This window comes from Chelonoidis abingdonii, chromosome 19 (assembly GCF_003597395.2).
Source record: "Chelonoidis abingdonii isolate Lonesome George chromosome 19, CheloAbing_2.0, whole genome shotgun sequence".
Lineage (NCBI taxonomy): Eukaryota > Metazoa > Chordata > Testudines > Testudinidae > Chelonoidis > Chelonoidis abingdonii.
Window position 1 is genome coordinate 9,710,024 of NC_133787.1, and position 19,844 is coordinate 9,729,867.

General features: G+C 44.0%; 1 protein-coding gene across 1 annotated transcript in view; it reads right to left on the reverse strand.

Moving 5' to 3' along the window:
• Positions 1-19,844, reverse strand: part of SMPD3 (sphingomyelin phosphodiesterase 3) — a 243,617-nt gene that overhangs the window by 151,226 nt on the left and 72,547 nt on the right. The window contains exon 2 of the mRNA XM_032767736.2: positions 6,667-6,759. The gene's annotated coding sequence lies outside the window, so the exon portion shown is untranslated. The remainder of the gene's footprint in view (positions 1-6,666; positions 6,760-19,844) is intronic.

Here is a 19,844-nt window from a genome sequence, read left to right on the forward strand (position 1 = left end):
GGTGGACCAAGGAGGAGAAGACTGGTTTGTAAGTTTAGGCAAGCCTTCACAGTCTTGTTCAACCCTAGAGCTGATATGGTGGTCCATTTGCAGATGAACTGAAGCCTCAGCAGATTTCTCTTGAAGTCTGGCTGACAGGTTTTTGCTGCAAGGATGGCCACCTTAAGTCTTGCCTATTCTGTGGCCAGGGAGTGTGAAGTGTGCCTCCTACAAAATTTTTGGTATCATTGCCATTCCTAAACCCTGATTTGTGATCCATTTTATCCTTTTCCGCTAGAGACTTTCCAGTTGACGATGTTATTAAAGCAGAGGGGCTTGCTGGCAATATTACATTTGGTGGACGTGAGGTGAATGAACCGTGATGTGTGGCAAGTATCTGGTTAGGTCCTGCGATGGTGTCGCTGGTGTAGAAATTATGTGGGCAGATGTTGGCATTGAGGTTGCTGCATGGATTGTTCCTGAGCTGAGTTACTATGGTGCATGTGCAGTTACTGGTGAATATGCTTCAGGTTGGCAGGGTTGTCTGTGGAAGGACTGGCCTGCCCACCAAGGCCTTGTGAAAGTGTGGGGAATCATTCCAGGTGGTTGTAAGATGCCCTGCATGATGCGTTGGAGGGTTACTAGGTACTGTATAATGCCATGGGAGAAGTAAGAACCAACAATCCATATTCTGTCACAGACTTCAGAAGTTGATCCTTTTAATGACGGTATAATCGAAAAATGGTCACTGGGCTTTAGCATGAGAGGTGGTGGCTCCATAAAATGAGGTGCTATCATCTGAATAATTAAAAGGGTCATATATTTAATTATGCTTTAAGCTCAGCCTGCCAATTAACGATGAAAAAATGAGCCATGTACTTATAGTCTAGCAAACACAGGATCTGCAAATGTACGCAGTCCAGAATCTCTAGCCATGTGACTAAATCTGTAGGTACCCCCCTCAAGGATTGAACTCACAACCCTGGGTTTAGCAGGCCCCTATTAATATTTCACACCACCTTCCTAGCAGCCATCGTCTTTTAAACCAAACCAAACCAAAACAAAACAAAAAAAAACAACAACCCACCACCACCACCACCACCCACCCACCGACCCACCCACACCTTGCCACAAAAATAATTCTACCAAAATTTTGGCCTTGTTGCAATTCCTGTGGAGCTGCAAGCTGGGCTTTTTACTCTTTCATAAACTGCAATTAAAGCCTTGTGTGTGGCTGTGGAGTTACAGTCTCTGCTTACTGCTGCTGCAGCTGTTGTTCTGCCTGCCACTGTTCCTTTGTGCAGGGGGTGTCTGCAAATCCTACCTCTAGTAACAAATGTGAATGGGATGACCATGTCAACAGAGCACAGAGTTCAAGTTTAAATCCAAACTCACCCCCCTTCCTGGCATATAGCTTTACTGGTACATGACAAATTCTAATGAAACAAACAGCCTAACCTTCTTCCTTCAGCTAAGCTGTCCCCATGCCATGTCCTCCTCAGCAATAAAAAAGGGAAAGCCAGGGAAAAGCATAACAGGTACTTAAGGAGATAAAGATACAGCCAGCATATCCTAACTACAAAATGGCCCCTAGGAGTCACAGCTGACTGTCTGCCAAATTTAAAGGGCAAACACTAGAAAGGCATGCTAGGAGAAGCATGCCTCTCAGACAGCAACTGTGCATTGGGGAGAGTAAGCAGAACTAAGAAGTTAAAGGAGCTGCTTTGGTAGGTTTGCCAATTTTCTAATTGCTGAAAACCAGACGCTCCTGCCCTGCCTCTTCCCCTGAGGCAATGCCTCCTCCCATTCCGCTCCCTCCCACCCCCCGAGGCCCAGCTGCTAGGGATGGGACCAAGTGAACCAGAAACATGACAGGGGGTTCTGTCCTCCTCTCTCTGTGCCTCTTGGCACATTCGGCCACTCTCCTTGGCAGCTGGGGGCGAGATGGAACCACTTCTCCCTGAGAGAACCTGGCTAGGAGGCAGTGGAGGCCTGGGGCCATGGGCTGAGCATTCAGAGGGGAGATGGGTAACGACTCTGGCTTGCATAGTCCCTGTCTTAGTCAGCAGGGTCCAGGCAGGGGCGGACTTATGCTGCCCTAGCTGCTAGCGGCAGGGGTTGAATGAGCAGAAGCCCCCTGCCTTGTCAGGTCCCTCCGCCTAAATGCCAACGATGACCAGGGTAGCCAAAGATCCGGCCGCCGCGGTCGCCGCTGAAGGACCTGAAATGCCGCCCCCCAAATGCTAGTGTCCTAGGCGACCGCCTAGGTCGCCTAATGGGTTGCACTGGCCCTGGTGCTGGGAGGAACCCAGTGCTGTGGGGGCACTCCGCACCAAAGTAGAAGCACTGTGGGTGCACTCCGCACCAAAGTAGAAGCCCAAATTCATTGGGCTGCTCTGGCTTCAAAGCTGGGCACAAGACAGCCTGCCTCAGGATGGCTCTGATACATATGTCGCACTCCCTCCGAGTAAGAGGACAAAAAGTTTTTACAAATGCGACAGCACTTCTTTATGGTGATTCCGTGAGACAGCTTAGACAACTATCATGTGGGTCACTAACAGACCTAGGTCTGTTACATGGCTTAAAACCCAGGGACTGCAGCATGCCCTGCTTAGGGAAACATCCCCACTGGGACACTAACGCTTAACAGCTACTTAACAACTAACAACAGTTAAACTATTTACAGCTAGAAGCACAAGGCTGAGATAGAAGAAAAACTGCTTTGCCAAGTGTATCAATTTTTATAGTGTGGCCCTCTACCTATAAACCACTAGCTGAACTAGTCTGACAGCATCTGTTCAGCGTGTGCTCATGCAGAATGCTGAGGAATGGTTGGCACACTGCTAGAGCTATTGTGCAGATAACAGAAAAAAGATTTTTTGACATGTTACAACTTGGAGTAGGTCTGTGTTATGGAAGTTCCCAAAGCTGAGATGTGTTTGGATAAGATTTTCAGTTCCTGGCACTCTCTTTAGTGCACCAAACTAGAAATTTTGATCTGAATATGAACTTCCCTGAAGTTTGAAATAACAGAGATAATCCTCTGGTTTCAACCCATCTGTACTTAAGAAATCCTTCCAAACAATGGGCATTGTGAAATTTCTAGGGCTTCTATTCTCTTCAGATTTTTATTGCATGTGCCTCACCACGAGACTACAGTTGGGACTGCTAAAGTCACACAGACCAGAAACTGCAGATAATGGTCAATGTTATAAGTGTTCTGAGTAAATAATGTAAATCTCAAAGTTACGTAAAAGCAGAGGGGAAAATATAATCCCTGTCTGGAAAAATCACCTAAAGACTTAAAAAGCCCAAATAAATAGCAAGTCTTAGAAAATGTGCATGCATGTTTGTCGAGGGGAAGGGAGCAAAGATTTCCTTGGCCTCTTTACAAATAAATTACGGCTTCTAAAGCAGGTTTCTTTTATAAACACTCCCAGGGATAAACCAGCGAGCCCTGTCTTTCTTTATCCCTCCTTTGCCCCCCACCTCCAAGGTATGCTTTTACTCTTGGGCTGTCTCCAAACAGAGGAGTTCTGGAGAATGAGAACTTTCCTTTCCTCTTCCTGCTCAAAAGCAGCTTGAATATGCTCCAAACTTTTAAGTTTAAAAACAAATAACTGTCCCAGTACCGAGACTGGAAAAATAGGGTCTCTTTTCCATTCCCTAAGGCAGTTCTAAAATGCCAGGTGGGGAAATGGGGGGTGGAGGGGAGAGAGACATGTTTTCAGTCATCTTAAAGGTTTAAATATCAAGCTTTTCAATACTGTCTTCCCATCTGCCAGGCTCCGCCTGTTCCTGTAGCAACAGGACATACAGTGCAGTGTGCAGCACTGGCACACTGATGTTTCAGACTGTATTTCTGTCCATTTTCTCTTTAGTATATGCATTTTGCCATCAATAGGAATTGCACATGCAGGGCCCAATTCTACAAGTCCCCTGTGACATGCAGAGCACCCTCAACTCCCATCAGTTGTGCTCAGCACCTTCAAGGACTGGGATTGTAATGAAAGGAAAATATATTTTTAACAAATTAAAAATTCTTCAACCAGAGGACAATTTTTAAAAAACTAATATTTAAGTAAATACGTTCTTTTATACAGTTTGGTAACATTTATAAACACAAAGATTTACAAGTATTTTCCTTAGTTTTCCAGTGATCATAAGGCATACATACCTATTTCTCTCCATATCCTTTCATAGCTGAAGTGCACACAGAATAGGTCAAGCATATTTTTGTGTGTGTGTGTGTGCGCAAAAAACTCTTTGCACTCTCCTGTACCTGGGACCACTATATGTTGAGTCTGTTCCCCTGTGTTATTAGAGCATCCTGAAGCTACTCTGAAAGACACTAGCTGCAAAAGCTGCAGCCAGGCATTAGTATGTTGTAGAGATACACTATTCACCGTCCATCCGTCTGGCATAGTAGGAACATGGGCATTGCTGGCATAAGAGTCTCCAAACTCTGATTTCACAGCTGTGTCAGTTCTTCCATCATGGCAGAAGTCAAGCTTTCAGAATAAGTGTGACAAATTTTCAAAGACCATCCTTAGAACTGTTCTAGGCTTTTCCATACCTGAACATGGGAAACCTGAATTACTGCTCATTGCAACAATCTATGGACCTGGTTCAAATACAATATAAGCCAGCAGGAATCTTCCTGGTGACTTCTATAGGAACTAGATTCAGTCCTGTGTAAGCAAAACTTGCAGGTGCAATTTTAAAGTTTGGCTTTGAGGATGGCTGAGCTATTTTAACTGTACCCACCATATTCGCAGCATGATGTGTAAAGTAACTTGAAAAATGATAATCCAAGCAGGCCTAATGTTTTAGGAGCAGACCCTCAGCACCAAAGCTATTCTCTTGCTGCAAATAAAGGCATGAAAATGGTCATTGATAAAATGACCCAATCAATTCCTCTTTGGGAGTTCTGAGAACATCTACAGAGGACGTAATTTACTGGTATGACACAGTTAGTGCCCTTTAGTAGTAGCTTGATAAATGTGCAATAAAGCCTGAGTCCTCATCCATAAAGGTTGAGGAGACTGTTGTAACTATTTTCACTGCAATCAAGGCAGTTGCAGCAAAACCATTTTATAAATAAACTGCATGCCAAAATCATCGTTATTGTATAAACAAAATAAACATTACTTAATAAGACATATTTGGTATGCAGGGAATTCAGGCACTGTGTATTGTATTGCAAATAAACAGTGACAGTTATACCAAAGGAACTTAGAACAGATCTATTGGTGCAGGCAATTCAGCATTCAGTTTCTTCCAGTAGTGTTCAGTATCAGATACTGAAGAGAAAAGTGACTGTCCCTCTTTCCCCCCCACTCAAATCCCCCCCCAAAATTAAATGTCAACAACCCCAATTCTGCATGAGAAATTCCTTCCTAACCCCACATTCTCAAGTGATAAAAAAATCATGCCATGCTTTGAATCATGAAACGTGGTTACTCTCATCTCTTAGCTTGTGTAGCTGTAAGTGTTACTAATGGTCAAAATTATATAGCTCATTTAAAAATCCAGCCACAATGTTTGTTTCAGTGACTTCCTGTGAAGGCAAGTGCCACAGGCTGACTCTGTTCTGCACAAAACAGTGTTTCATTCGAATGCTTCAAAATCACTGCAGTGTAGTTTAATCTAAGGAAAAGTAAGAGGCAGCGGGGACAGAGACTATCACAAATCTGAAAACTAAAATTTTTCGTTTTCGAAGACAAATGAAAATTTCAACTTGAAACAAAATTTTTCAAACAAAAATCTCAAATCAAAACAAATTCTCCAGTCAAAGTGTTTCATCTGTAATCTTCACAGGAACCAATTTCAAATTTGACTAGCTTTAGATACCAGCTGAATAAGTGCGGGTTAGACAATAGGTCTTGTTCCCACTTATATGACTGAACTGATCACTAACTTTGGTGATGGTCTCAGTCATGGTACATTAGCAACAACTCTGGGCATACATCCACCTTTCTGTAGAGCATGGAGCTATCTTCATCTCTGAGTGTACACCACAGACTCAACTTCCTGGGTTTGCATAGCTGATGGTGATGAACTTCAGTCCTGTCTACATTCCTCTGCTTAATCCACCCTGCCATATGTGTTAATGGGTTTCACAAAGTGCTATTTTCCCATGCTTCTAAATTATGTTTATAGGCAAAAAATGACAAACCACAGAAACTAAACAATACTACCTGAAATATAAGAGTCAGGCCTGCTTATATATTAATTCATTCTAAAAAATACAGTATATCCCCTCTAACTGGCAAAACACTTACCTCTCTGTAAAACCAGATAAAAGATAACATTTACTTTCTTCCATCCTTTGTAAACTCTTAGGGGCAGTGACTATCTTTTACTATGTATGTATAGTGCCTAGAGAAATGTGGCTCTGATCTCGGTTGATACCATCATAAACACAAATAATTAATCAACTGAACAAAGTGCCAGATGGACAGGGAATATGGAAATTAATATATAGTTCCTGTGCAGATTATCTGCTAGAATATGTTCTTAGCCAGTTTTTGTTTTGTTTACTTAAGACTAAAGCAAGAGCGCAATTCTTCTAGTATTTTTATGATTATAACAAAGAAATACCATGCCATTAGTAAACTAACATTATTTCCAAGGTTGGGTCAAACTTTAAGTTAGGGCACAATTATAAAAGCAAAATTAATATACCTGGAAAAGGATGTGTATAGTTGGTTCTTTCTGTTTCAAGTTCTCATTCAAACCTTGCTGCTTCTGTGTAAGTGTCTCTGAAAATTTCTTCACCTGAAATTAGATTTACATTATGTAAGATTTCTTATGAAGATGGGTAAAGCAGTTGCATCAATTACTCATACATGCTATAGAAACTTATCCTAGTGTTAGACTACTATATTGTTCCAATATTTGGTATGCACGTTAGCCTATATATGTTATATGTATGCTTATGACAACTGTGCAACCAAAACTATCTGGCATATAAATACAATTGTAGTAACTACACAAGAATGAGGCATCTAAATTGCATAAACATTTTTGAATACACAATTCTATAAGCACAATTCTTCAAAACAGTCTCCTAATATTTACATATTCTCCAATTTAAATGGGATGTAATGATTCATTCATGATCCACAAACAAAATAAAACTTATTAATTGGAGAAAACTAAGTAAACAAGCATAAAATATAGTATTTTAACAGCCTAAACTTTCTAAGTATCAAAACACCGTGAAATGTATGTGGATAGAGATGAAACTTTAAACAAAAAACTCTACTTTTTAAATCTTAATACAACAAATTGGTTGCAAAAGAAATAAAGGTTCCTTGTCAAACGGGCAGAGAAATAAATTGTGTCACATATGTTGGGCCAATTAATGCTCCCCTAGTCACATCCCATTACTTACATGAACAGGATTTTGCCAGTAATGGGTATGCTCTAGGGCCAAAGGTATATGGGAAGAGGTTTTGAATTTTGCCACTATGGTTCAAAGGGTTAAAATTAAAAACACTCCTGAATGGGAGTGGAGAGACAGGGAGCATCATCTCTCCCTGTCCTGTTCAAGCTGAAAATGGTTCGAGATGTTCAGATTATGTCTCATTAAAACAATGGAAAAATCTGGCAAGACTTTTGTACAGCAAATGAAAGAAACTTAAGTACAAGAGAATGACAGTACAGCTGTATGAAAAGACAATCAAGAGGTATAGATTGAACAAAGACAGACAGAGCACCTTTACAGTAATGTGAGGATGATAAGATTTTTCTTTAATTAAAGGAATTACATATGATTAGTGGTCAATAAATGCCAAGAGGTGTAAGATATTTATTTCCAACTCTGGGGGCACTAGGACCCAGGAGGTATCTCCCCTCGATCCCCACTCCCCACACACACAGGCTTGGGAGAAAGCTGCGAAGAGGAACCAGCTAGGACTCAGTAAGGGCACAAGTCGCCAAAGAAGGGACCTTCTGAAATCTTCCTACAGTTCTGACTGGACATTCTCTACCTTGTGCTGATTGGCTATTTGCTCCAACCCTCCTCCTTCCCCACAGTTTCTTCACCTCTGCATCACTCCTCTTACCCTTTCTTCCTTTTCCTTTCAATGTCTCCTCTTCCCTTCCCTGTTCTTTCCATTTAGCTGATGCCCTCCTAACTAAACCCACCAAGAAAGAAATCATTGCACTAACATGACATTTGTGGTCAGCCCACTGTTCATTCTGCTGGTGTGGTCTGCCTCTCACCCACCCGGGTCTGTCATGTCTATTTAGATTGTAAGATCTTTAGGGCAGGGACTGTCTCCTACTCTGTGCACCAGCAGCCCCATTCTTGGTTGGCCTTTAGGCACTTTTATAACAAACATTAAATTATCAATATTTTAAACTGGCTTGTACACAGTGAATACTAAAGTATTTCAGCAATGCATTCTCTAGTTAAACAACAGAGTAAAATTCATCTCTGCCTGCAGCCTCTATGTAGGCGGTTGAAAAATAAAATCCACCAACTCAAATCCATGGGTAGGCAGTGAGGATAGAGCACAACCTCTCTGCAGCTACTGCTTCAGCCTATAGGCTGGAATAGTAGCCACTGCCCCTCTGTATCTCTAATATAAGGAGTTTGGAAGGTGGTTTGGACCTCAAGAGTAGGGTTACCATATGTACGTATTTTCCCAGACATGTCTGGCTTTTTAGTTCTTAAATCGCTATTCGGGAGGAATTTTTAAATATCTAAACGTCTGGGAAAATACGGACGTATGGTAACCCCAAGTCCAAAGTCCTGGGACTGGATGCTCTTCCTGGGGCAGCTCCCAGCACCTGCCCACCAGCAGGCGCCTGCAGAGTGGGTGGTCCCCAGGCACAGAGGCAGAGGGTGTTTCCGCATGCTGCACCGGCTCCCTCCTGCCCAATCAGAGCTGCGTGGGCAGGGCTTGCAGGCACCAGCAGCGGGCAGAGAGCCCTCCACCCCCCCACCAACCCAAGGAGCCAGAGGGACCTGCTGGATGCTTCCCAGGAGACGCCCCAGGTAAGCACCGCCGAGACTCCCCACCTCGCCCCCCGGCAGGTCCCTCTGGCTCTTAGGATTGGGTTGGGTCGGGTCGGGGGGTGGGGAGGGCAGAGGGCTCTCTGCACACTGCCGGCACCTGCAAGCCCCGCTCCACGGCTCCGACAGCTCCATTGGCACTTTTCCCAGCCAATGGGAGCCATGGAGCTCACGCTTGTGGCGGGTGCAGCACTTGGAGATCCTTCAGCTGCCCCTGATCCTAGGAGCCAGAGGGACCTGTGGCAGGAGAGATGAGTAGGCAAGCGGGGCAAGGTGACTGGTGAGCAGTGGGGGCTGAGTAGGTGAGGGGTAAGTAGTTGAGTGTGAGGGGGGTGTGAAAAGGCCAGCAGCGGTTGAGGAGGCGAGCGACAAGAGAGCCAGCAGCAGGTGGGCAGGCGGGGGTGAGGAGGCAAGAAGCTGTAAGCCAGTGGCAAGCGGGGGTTCTTGGAGCAGGCATGGGGGTTTCTCGCAGGGGAGCAAGGAAGTGAGTAGCATGGGGTTGGACTAGATGACCTCCTGCAGTCTCTTCCAACCCTAATATTCTATGAGGTGGGAGTCAGCGACCAGTGGGTGGGGGGGGACTGTGGAGGGATGCAGCAAGCCAGCAGCGGGCCAGGGAGTGAGGAGTGGTGCGGTGGCAGGGCCAAGCAAGGAGGGGGCGGGACCTGGGGGCGGAGCATGGGAGGAGTGGGGGTAGATTGTGGGCGGGGCTGACACCCTTTGTGGAGTTTTCTATTTTTCGGATGTTCAAATATGGTAACCCTACTCAAATGAGAAAAATGTGGGGCGGGGGAAGAATGATGAAAAATGCTCAAAGTCTCACTAAGGTCTGAGCACTCTCTACTCCCAATGATTTAAAAGATCTTGCTAGAACACTCCAGATCCACGTACATTTATAAAGGATAGAAATGTACACATTGGCCCTAATCCTGCTCTCAGTAAAGTCAGTAGTAAAATTTCCATTGACTTTAACAGAAGCAAGAGGAAACATCGTAACTATCTTCTTTAGAGCAATATCTAATGCCCCAATTAGAATCATAGAAGATTAGGGCTGGAAGAGAATTCAGGAGGTCATCGAGTCCCCTTGCTCAAAGTAGGACCAACACCAACTAAATCCCAGCCAGAGCTTTATCAAGCCAGGCCTTAAAAAACTCTAAGGATGGAGATTCCATCACTTCCCTAGGTAACCCATTCCAGTGCTTCACCACCCTCCTAGTGAAATAGTGTTTCCTAATATCCAACCTAGACCTCCCTCACTGCAACCTGAGACCATTGCTCATTGTTCTGTCATCAGGTACCACTGAGAACAGTCTAGCTCCATCCTCAGCCTAGCTGAAGGCTGATACCAAATCCCCCCTCACTCTTCTGCAGACTAAATAAGTCCAGTTCCCACAGCATCTACTCATAACTCATGCCCCCTAATCATTTTCTTGCCCTCTGCTGGACTCTCTCCAATTTGTCCACCTTTCTTCTGTAGTTTGGGGGACTAAAACTGGAAAAAATACTCCAGGTGTGGCCTCTCCAGTGTCAAATAGAATAATCACTTCCCTCGATCTGCTGGCAATGCTCCTACTAATAAACCCAATATACCACTGGCATTCTTGGCAATGAGGGCACACTGCTGACTCTCATCCAGCTTCTCATCCACTGTAATCCCCAGGTCCTTTTCTGCAGAAGCGCTGCTTAGCCAGTTGGTCCCCAGCCTGTAGCATGGGATTCTTCCTTCCTAAGTGTAGGACACTGCACTTGTCCTTGCTGAACTTCAGATTTCTTTTGGTGCAGTCCTCCAATTTGTCTAGGACACTCTGGACTCTATCCCTACCCTCCAGCATATCTACCTCTCCACCCATCTTAGTGTCATCTGTGAACTTGCTGAGCGTGCAATTAACCCCATCATCCAGATCAGGTATCAGCAACCTTTCAGAAATGGTGTGCCAAGTCTTCATTTATTCACTCTAATTTAAAGTTTCTCATGCCAGTAATACTTTTAAAATTTTTAGAAGGTCTCTTTCTATAAGTCTATAATATATCCCTAAACTATTGTTGTATGTAAAGTAAATAAGGTTTTTTAAAAATGTTTAAGAAGCTTCATTTAAAATTAAATTAAAATGCAGAGCCCCCCGGACCAGTGGCCAGGACCCAAGCAGTGTGAGTGCCACTGAAAATCAGCTTACGTGCTGCCTTTGGCACGCATGCCATAGGTTGCCTATCCCTGATCCAGATCATTAGTAAAGATGTTGAACAAACCAGCCCCTGTAACCCCTACTCATGCTTAGTAATCCTGTTGGGTATGATGGGATTACTACCCTGCAGTATCTATCCATGATAAATAAGGGATGTGGATCTGGGCCCTACAGTATACAGAGTAACTTACAGGATATGTAGGTACATAGCATGCACTATACTATACCGAATACATTAACAGTTATGGAACAGAAGAAATTCCAGCCTAAGTAACAAGACTTCTGATGTTTTCCAGGTTCTTTAGTGGGATGTTCGCCAGACAACAACATTGAACTTTGTATACTCTAGGTGAAATTGTTCCACCCCCCCACCTCCTGGAACTTCTCAAATAAAGTGTGTATATTTCTAAACTTGTAGCTAAGTGCTAGAAAATGCAGTTTATTTCCCAGGAGAAACATTTCTGAATATTTCCTCCCCTTGAAGTTTCAAGTCTTCTGCAGGCTGGGAGATAAACCAAAGAATCCCTTTCTGAACCACTGCATCTTTTAGTGTTGTAGCTTACAAGAAAAAAGCACCCTCTTTAATATATTAATGGTTCCTCTTTTTATATATATATTCCACATACAGTTCCCATTTAATGTCACTGCAGATGATTCTGACATACGTCAACTTGTATGAAAGTCTGAACAAAGAAAAACATTTAGTAATATTATGCAACTACTGTAGTTAAATTGTTCACATATCAGAAAAAAGCTTTATCAATGTTTTTCATTTAAACAGTCTTTAAAAATAAACTTATAATAAGCAGCTAAAATAACTGCTCCAGGGTATGAGATATGCTTAGCGTCCTACCAAATTTAAGGTCCTTTTTGGTCAATTTCATGGTTATCGGATTTTAAAAATAATATATTTCATGATTTCAGCTATTTAAATCTGAAATTTCATCATGGTGTAATTGCAGGGGTCCTGATCCAAAAAGGAACTGGGGGTGGGGGTCACAAGATTTTTGTATGGGGGTTGCGGTACTGCTACCCTTACTTCTGTGCTGCTGCTGGCAGCAGCACTGCCATCAGAGCTGGGCAGCTGGAGAGCAGCAGCTGTTGGCAAGGATCCCAGCTCAGAAGGCAGAGCCACTGTCAGCAGCAGTGCAAAAGGAAGGATTGTATGGTATGGTATTGCCACCTTTACTTCTGTGCTGCTATCTGCAGAGCTGGGTCCCCAAATCAGCAGCCACCACTCTCCAGCCGCCCAGCTCTGAAGGCAGCAGCACAGAAGTAAGGGTGGCATGGTATTGCCAACCTTACTTCTGCATGGCTGCTGGCAGGGCACTGCCTTCAGAGCTCTGCACCCGAGCAACAGCTTTCCAGCCACCCAGCTCTGAAAGCAGCACAGAACTAAGGGTGGAAATACCACAATCCCCTTAAAATAACCTTACAACCACACTTCAACTTTATTTTGGGTCAGGACTCCCAATTTGAGAAAGGCTGATCTCTCCAGTGAAATCTGTATAACGTAGGGTAAAAGCACACAAAAAAGACCAGATTTCACAGGGGGAGACCACATTTCACAGTCTGACACATTTTTAATGGCTGTGAATTTGGTAGGGCCCTAGATATTTCTCTGCATTACCAGGGTCTCTCCTGTTCCAGAAAAGTAGCTAGAAAATTGAGAAGACATTTGCTAAAAGCAGTACAAGGCAGGAGTTTATGATCCATTACTAAAGTGCTGCTTAATTCATCTAAAGGACATGCTCCACAGTTAGGGCTAGTTTACACAGTGGCGTAATGCTGAACTACAGAGGTGTGATTTCTCAAGAGCACGAATATATTGTATATTCATTGGTGCTAGTAGACCCTGCTGGTGCACTTTAACATAGTGGTATTTGAAACAGCATTATATTAACATGCACTAGGCCTAGAGAACTTTAGCACACACCACCAGGGTCCACACAGACGAATTAATGCACAAACACATTAGAGCACTTTAGAAATCACATCTCCAAAGAACATATTACCCTACCTTGAAGACAAGCCCTTAGTTATTCACACAGGACAAAAGATCATTCTTTTGAAAGCAACTGGTGGGAAAAAGAGTCTTCGCTTTTAGTGCATTCCAGGCTTTTAATACATACAAACATATTCCACTAAAAAGCCATATAAAAATGTGGATTATAAACACCCCAGATAGTCAAATAGATGAATGTAACCATGTTTTCCCAAACCTAAGTCTAGCAGCTGAAATTAGCAGACAGTTGCAAAGCAATAGTTTGCAAGTATAATATGGAAGATATAGGTCTGACTGTTCCCTTAAAGTTCTTACTTGTTACTTTGGTTGAGACATGGTGAGTCACATAATGTATGAGATTTCTTGTGAATACTAGGAAAAGTAACACCACCTCCAGGATGACCCATGTATCTTTCTTCCCTTTTCATTTTGTCAGTACAGCACTGTGGCTCTCTTAATGAAACCATAACTACCCCACTGTGTAAACTTGCAAGTATGTTAGTTAAGAAGTCAACAGGAATTGTCTGCCATTTATCACTCATGGAAATCCCCCTCACAGGCTACTAAAATTAATGCATTTCAGGGACCAGGTCATGCACTCACTTGTGCTTTGTGCAACTAACCACAAAACCCATCTGAAGTCATGTTTCACTGAGCCAACATGACTGTTAGTGCCTAGAATACGCCAGGGGAGAGAGGGGGGAAAGAGAGAGAGAGAGAGAGAGTGTGTGCGCGCATGCATTCCCAGTTGTGGGTGCCTGACCTCTGGAGCTCCCAAGGTGTCTAATCCTGAATCTGTCAATGTTAAATCCTCTTTAATGTTTTTAATAATTAGTCAGGATTTGGACTGTTCTCCCCACACACACACATACACACACACAATATTTTTTTATTGATGGTTTAGGCCATGCAAGCTTTCATTCAGGACATGATTTTGTATGTAAATCAAATCTGTGTTCAGTATTGTAATCATTTTTACTGTACCTGCGTACTTTTGTCATAGGTACTTTAGAGATAATCATTCAGATTTGCAAATTTGCCATGAAAATTTCCCAGCCCAGGAGCAAAATCTGCACTTTTTTCAACTATGATGGTAAAAATGCAAACGCATTATACTTACTCTTTTTTTTTAAAAGCTCTCTGGATAACTTTTCTTAAGTATGCAATTAATAATATTTAAGAGCTGTTGCCAAATATGTTACCATTCAATCCAGACTAGGAATGGAATCTTAAAATCTATAATGCTAACAGTAGTTAAGTAGAATGCCTTAGTTTCCTGAAAGGACAAAAATAATGTGAGGCTGAATTTAAGTCTAAAATACACCACCATACTTTGCAAGAAACTTGCTTGTATAACAATAGGTACGTTTTACTAGCAAAATAACTCATTGGCCTTTTTTGCTATAAAAGATACATTTTGTCTAGCAATGGAAAGGGCACAACCCTTTATCTTCATAATAGACTTTTAGCTTGACGTGCTGGGCTTTAGTTATGTAACTACTAGCATTGATGAGAATGCATTGAGCTGAGACTCTGGTGTGTTCATGCATTTCAGAACTACTGAGAGAAAAAGGCTAAATTCCTCATGGATAGATAATTAACTGCCATTTTCAGTTCCAAATAACCCAATTTTCATATCTGGATGCCCAAGTTAGGCAATAAAAGCAGTATCTAATCACTTCATTCAAACACATGGCAAAGACAATATTTGCCACAGGGAAATGAACACTCCATACTTTCCTGGAACTGCTAATCTTGAAGGAGTAATGGAAGGAGAGATCTTGTCACCTCCAAATGTTTTTAATCCCATTATGCTTAACATGAATTAGGGTAAATGGGCTTTCTGAAAAGGAGACCAACTCTGGAGAAACGGGACATCCCAAACAATATGGTCATTCAACCGGCTTCTGGAGACCAGATGGTTCAAATAAGAATCTGAAATACCAATAAACCAAGCCTGTGGCCATTTGAAGGTTCACCCATCACATAGGCAGGCAAACAGCGAAGATGGGATATGTACATCTACTTATAGGTTTAATATGCAGCAGCCCCAGAGAGGAATACTCTCACAGCAAGTTCTCCTGAGTTTGCTCATCTTTGAGTGAAGAATAATCAGCTAAAACTAGTCCGTATTCAGAACTGAGATAAATGTGAAAAAAAACTTTGCAGCAGGCACATGAAAAAACTACATTAGGATATAGTCATTCAACGTCTGTGAGGAGTAAGGGTATACAAAGTCTGCATTCATTGTTTGGCTCTCTGTGGAAGGACAAAGAAAATAGTCCTGTCAACAGAGCCAGTCCTAGGGTATGTCCAGACTACCCACCGGATCAGTGGGTAGCGATCGATCTATCGGGGATCAATATATCGTGTCTCATCTAGATGCGATATGTCGATCCCCGAACGCGCTCCCATCAACTCTGGAACTCCACCAGGGCGAGCAGCGGAAGCGGAGTCGACGGGTTAGCCGTGACTGTCAATCCCGTGCCGTGAGGATGAGAAGTAAGTCGAAATAAGATGCATCAACTTCAACTACGCTATTCCCATAGCTGAAGTTGCATATCTTACATCAACCCCCCCCCGCCCCCATCCCCAGTGTAGACTAGGCCTTAGGGACATAGTGTCTCTCTTGGCAGCTAAAATCCCAGGGCTAGGAGTGACTGCAGTAAAATACACTTTTCTTTAAGTAGGAATGGGCTGAAATGGGGAGGAGCCACAGAAGAAGGTGGTTGAGTGGCAGGACATACTGTCACTGAAGGAGGGGAAAAGAAGAAACTGAGCTCTCCCACCACGAGGCAATTCTTGGACTTCCATTAAAAACATGCAGAACTGATGCTGCCTGTGTAATAGATCGAAAGGGAAAGGAGGATGCCTTTTGTGCATCCTTCTACAGGCTTTTTCCAAATATGGAAAATGCTCAAGAGATCTTTAAGACAAAGTTCATCTGGATTAATTTTACAGCCAGCAGCCAGTGCAGCCTTCCTACTAAAAATGACAAACAAGGCACAGATTTCCTAGAAATACATTAGTTCTGTCGACTAAGAGAAGTTTCTCCAATAGGTGATAAGATTTGGGTAATCTTCCCAAGAAATAAAAAGATGATTTTGGTGTGCTCGCACCAATGCTTTTTATTAAAATTCAGTTAAAGAAAGTCTCTGCTGCCTGGCCAGATGACTAATTAAAAAAACTGGATGAAAAAAGGATTCTGCACAGCTTATGCCTTATCTAAGTGTTCGTGATTAGGAAATTATATTTGCTCTTAACAAATTTCCACTTCTTTGGTTAAAAATAGGCATGGTTGCCAAGAGGAAGAATGTTATTAACATTGTTTCTCAAATATATTTGTTTATTTTATTAAGGCAAAAAGAACACAATTACATTGTTAATAAAAAAAATACCATAATGAATACTATTATATTATAGAATAATTATATATATGCCTTTATATGGAACAAATATTTTCAAGAATTTTACAATCATTAATTTAAGACCCAGTCTGCAAAGGATTACACCCACCTATAGTTCCAAATGGAAGTAACTGCCCATCAAGGCCCAACAATTTCCAGAATCAGGACCTAACTCTCTAGGAAGAACATAAGGTTTTATGGTTAAGACACTGGACCAGGACTCAGGAAAAAACAGTTATCTACCTTTCGTAACTGTTCTTCTAGATGTGTTGCCTATGTCCATTCAAGTATGTGAGTGCGCACCGCATGCACAATCGTCAGAAGGTTTTTCCCCTAGCTGTACCCATCGGGTCAGCTCTGGAGCCCTCTGGAGTAGTGCCTTCATAGCCGTGTATATAGGTCCCTGCAAATCCGCTGCCTCTTCAGTTCCTCCTTGCTGGATATGCCAACAGAGGGGAGGTGGGTGGGTCTTGGAAAGGACAAGAGCAATACATCTCAAAGAACAATAGTTACCAAATGTAGGTAACTGTTCTTTCTTCAAGTGATTGCTCATGTCAATTCCAAGTAGCCGACTCCCAAGCAGTTCCCCGGAGGAGGGGTGAGAGTTCACCAAGTTGCAGACTGAAGCTCTGCTCTTCCAAATGCAGCATCATCCCTAGCCGGCTGTGTGACGGTATAGTGTGCTGTAAAGGCATGGATAGACAACCATGTCACCGTCCTGCAGATGTACTGAATGACTTGCGGTTTTGAGAAAAACACTGTCAGGAAAATGTCCTGATTCACATGGAACTGCAAAACTACTTTGGGGAGAAAGGCTCGGGTGCGGCCACACTGCACCTTGTCCTTATAGAAAACTATACAAGGGGGCTCAGAAGTTAATGCTTTGAGCTCAGACACCTTTCTGGCTGAAGTTATGATGACTAGGAAAGCCACCTTGCAATAGAGGTAGAGCAAAGAGCAGGTTTCTAGAGGCTTGAAGGGGGGTGCCATGAGTCTGGAGGGGTTGAGGCCTCACATGGGGATCGGTTGCCACACCTGTGGGTATAGTCTGTCTAGCCCCTTAAGGAAGTGTCTAATTATGCGGCTAGCAAATACTGACTGCCCTGCCACACATTGGTGGAAAGCAGAAATAGGAACCAGGTTCACCTTAATTGATGAGCCCCCGAGCCCCCATTGCTTTAGGTAGAGTAAATAGTCCAGTATAAAGAGGACTGAGGATTGGAGTGCAAGGGTACCACTGCTGCAAATTTGGAGCGTGAGTCTGCTGGGAGCAATTCCTGGAACTTTGCCAAAGTGTTCCAGGAATTATAAGCATAGTGGCTTAGGACCGCATGCTGGTTAGCTATTTGAAGCTGGAGCCTCCCTGGTGGAGTATACTTTTCGACCAAAGAGGTCCAGCTTCTTGGTTGGATTCCTTGGATTTAGGCATGGGTCTCGGTTGCCCCTGCCACTCCTTATGATTAGCCACCTCCGCCACCAGGGTGGCGGACTGGGGGTGGGTAAAGAGGTGCTCGTACCCTTTAGACAGCACAAAGTATCTCTGCTCTATCCCCTTGGTTGTTGGCGGGATATAGGCAGGAGTGTGCCACAATACCTTGGTAGTATTTTGGATAGTTTTAATGAGTTTGATGGCCCTTCAGAGGCCAAAATATCCAGCATCGGGTCCGTGTCCTCTGTGACCTCCTCTGCCTGAAAATTAAGGTTTTGGGACACCCTCCTAAGGTGGTCCATAGCAGGGAAAGTGGTGGATGTCCCTACCACTGCCTCATCAGGGAAGGAAGAGGATGACCTCTTTGGTGGCATGGGGTCATCTTGACCCTCTGGCTCACAGGGGGCTGCCTGGGTGTCGTCCCGTCGCATTGCAGTGGGTGCTGTGGTACCTGGTGCTGCGGTGGCTACAGAGCCGGCACTCGTTCCAGTGCCTTGTCTTGTTGATTCGTCAGCCTGAGTCTGTGCATCCCAACCTCAAAAGGGCTCTTGGGTGACTGAGGAGGCTGATGGAGGTGCACGGCCACTGACATGGCCCCGGACCCTGACACTTGGGGCTGGTGATAGGCCCATCATGTCCAAAAGGGCCACTGAGTCGGCCCCTGCCACTGAGGGGGCCAGGACATTACAAGATCGGTGCCAGGAGTGGTACTGACTGCAGCGACACACATAGGAGTCCACCTCCAACTCTAAAGAAAAGTCCAAGCCTAACTGTGGCAGAGTGGACCCAGACGGGGCCGGGGAATGATGCCGCATCATAATGGGCTTATCCCTTTGGCGGACAAGCATTGCTACCACTGCCAGTACGCGGGTGCATGAGGAATTAGCTCAAATATTAGGTTTCAGAGTAACAGCCATGTTAGTCTGTATCTGCAAAAAGAACAGGAGTACTTGTGGCACCTTAGAGACTAACATTTATTTGAGCATAAGCTTTCATGGGCATCTTCGGATGCATTTGCTTAGCATGCGAGAGGTAGTGGGATCGATGCTCACATTCTCCAAGCTGCTGCTCTTTCCTCCCATCTCTCTCTTTGGTGGGGGGAGGGATAGCTCAGTGGCTTGAGCATTGGCCTGCTAAACCCAGGGTTGTGAGTTCAATCCTTGAGGGGGCCAGTTAGGGATCTGTGGCAAAAAAAACTGTCTGGGGATTGGTCCTTCTTTGAGCAGGGCATTGGACTAGATGACCTCCTGAGGTCCCTTCCAACCCTGATACTCTATGATAGGAGACTGTGCCATCATGGCAATCAATCAGGTCTCTTGCTGCCTTGAATGTGTCCGGCATGGAGGGAAGGAGATCTTCCTCCAGTTCTTCCCACACCAGGGAGTCCACCAGGACTGGACTCAACAGACCTCCCCACAAGGCCAAAGTCAACAGTGCTGGCATAGGTATGCCTGAGGCTGGGTGTTCCAATGTGGGATGCATCCCACTAGTGCCCGCACACTCCAATGGGTTGGTAGGGGAGCGCCCCCTATCAGCTCTTTCTTCTTGTGTGCACTGGAGACTAAGAACAGCGCCACACACTGGAGCTGGTTCTCAGTGCCAAGGCTCCTTAGACAAGTCCTTCCTCAGCGCTGAAGCCTCCCACACCGAGGTTGGGACATTGCATATCGAAGTTCCCAGTGCCAGGTCCGACACTACCTGGAGGCGAAGGGCTAACTCCATGAGGAGGACTTTCAGCCAAGAGTCCCACTCCTTTTTAGTTCTGGAGGTAAAGCACTTGCAGATTTTGTACCTGTTGGCTGGTGACTTTCAC